Here is a 2,319-nt window from a genome sequence, read left to right as displayed (position 1 = left end):
GGTTTGATCTGGAGTTTGGCCAATCACCCCTTGTCATCAGCTTTCCTCAAGCTTACTGACCTCACTGTAAGTCTCAAGTCTTTGCGGTGTTTGCTTTAGCTGCCATGTTTTATAATTTCAGCCAAGATTGGCAAAAAAAAAAAAAAAAAAAAAAAATATATATATATATATATATATATATATATATATATATATTAGGTAAGAATAAGGCTTCTAAACTGAATGAATTTTCCCCAAAAAATTTGTCTCAATTAAGGCTTTCTTGATGAAGAAAAACATAGTTCTATGGGTTTAAATTACTCAGAGACTGAAAGATCAGGATGGGAATAGGAGAAATGAACAAAGGGAAGCATGAAGAAAAGTAAAAGGAAGAGGAAGAATAAGCATAAAGGAATAAAGATGAAGTGGGGGAAGCTCCATGTACTGTGTGTGAATGTGTGTGGCATGGGTGAGTGCTCAGGGAAATTGGCACCAAAGAGTAAGTCATTTCTATTTTCTCAACATTTAAAATATAGTCTATATACCTGATGTGCACTTGAGTGGCATTAATTGATAGTGATTTACTGTATTAAAAGTACCATATTCACCATTATGCTTTCAATGCAGTTATAAAGTTGCACTGAATGACCTGTTCATTTGGATTCATTTATCTTCAAGAGGAGGAATGAAATAGAATAAAATATAAATAAATGTATTTTCACAATTGTCATTAATTATTTTAAACTGTGCAAAAATATTTTCCTTATGTCTCACTTTAGGAAAAATTCTAAATGAAAATGTAACTTCATATTAGAGAGGAAAAATGTTTTGTCATTTAAAAAATAATTCATATACTCTTTTTATTTTTTTTATATTATTCAGGCAATTTATTAAACATTACCTATGGAATATTATGATCTGTATTTTACATAAGTTAAAAAAGATTTATTAATATTCATAACAACTGCTCCATGCAGGAGTACTAGAAGTCAACATTAAGCCCAACTCTATTTTCAGACCAACCATGCAACTTTAGATCAGAGGACACATGGGACTTTGCATCTTAATCCCTAAATTTACAGTCAAAGACATCTTCAGAAATAAGTATTATGAATTCAATCAGAATCTAAAATAAGTTCTTAAGGCAAATAGCTATAAAACAGAAGAATCCTTAGTTTCTCATCTTCTAAAAACAGCTTCACAACTCATTTGGACAATCAGCCTAACGGTAAATAGAAACTGCATTTCCCAAAGCCAGTCTTTTTGAGAAATGACTAAGCAGCACTTGTTGTTGAAGACAGCAATAAAGCCTGAACCTGACACTCAAGCTTTGGTACAGGATCAGTTTTCTGGCTTGGACTGGTCAGGAGTCACTTCACTCAGAATCTTCATCAGTGATTTTAAGCGAGTGTGCGTTAGCACTATCTTCTCTTTCAGCTCTGCAATCTTTTCTGATAGATACATTGTGAATATCCATCTCTGATGCATTTACTATGGCTTTTGTTTTTAAGAGATAGCATTTAATATCAGAAGCTTGAGTGTCCATGGATTTGGGTATCTGGTGGGGTCCTCGAACCACGGATACTGAAGGATGACTGCATTTCCACACCATTTTGTCACTGGAAAGGCAGAAGTGACCTCTCAAGGCAGCCAGGGCAGCATGGGTAGAATACAGATGGAAACTAATGGGCATCCCACAGGAACCACAGAATAAAAGGTTGTAAGTACTGCCTTTGAGTGAACCTTCAATGCCAACTAGGAAGGGCGCTTCCAAAACGACGTTATTTGTAACTCTGGAGAAGACCACGGCCCCAAGGGACCGCGACAGGTCCCAGGCGAGGTGCACCGAGTCGGGGAGCACTGCGTGGCACTGTGCGCACTGGAAAACAGCGCACCTCTTAGGCTGCAGCCAAGACGGCAGCTGCGAGAGGGCGGCCGGCTCCTCAGCCCCCAGCCCTGCGGGGCCGAGCGGCGAGGACCCCTTCACCACCTGTGTATCCCACTCCATGGAGGTCGTAAAAGAAGCTTCGTCAATCGCCCTCTCAGTGCCATCACAAAAGTCACCCTGGGGCGGCGTTGCACAAGGCGAGCGATGCCGCCCCGGCTGAGCCGCCATCTTCTCTCAGCCGGCGCCTTATATACTTTTTTTAAAGTAGGATAGAAAATAAGATTCTCAACACATAATGTGACTTCTCAATTTTAAACTCATGTTTATCAAGGATATTTTGTTGGTCATGTTCTCTCTGAGCTCACTCTAAGCAATGCCCTTCAGTTTCACAACTTTAACTCTCACTTTGTAGTGGGTAATTTAAATTTCCTCTCCAGGCCCTCAGCTCTAAA

The 2,319-nt window shown here is 39.2% G+C and overlaps 1 pseudogene; it reads right to left on the bottom strand.

Moving 5' to 3' along the window:
* Positions 1-1,320: 1,320 nt before the first annotated feature.
* Positions 1,321-2,095, bottom strand: LOC104659207 (annotated as a pseudogene).
* Positions 2,096-2,319: the final 224 nt, after the last annotated feature.

The sequence above is a fragment of the Rhinopithecus roxellana genome, chromosome 3 (assembly GCF_007565055.1).
Source record: "Rhinopithecus roxellana isolate Shanxi Qingling chromosome 3, ASM756505v1, whole genome shotgun sequence".
Taxonomy (NCBI): domain Eukaryota; kingdom Metazoa; phylum Chordata; class Mammalia; order Primates; family Cercopithecidae; genus Rhinopithecus; species Rhinopithecus roxellana.
Note: the sequence above shows the minus strand (reverse complement) of the source record. Positions and strands in the feature narration are given on the sequence as shown.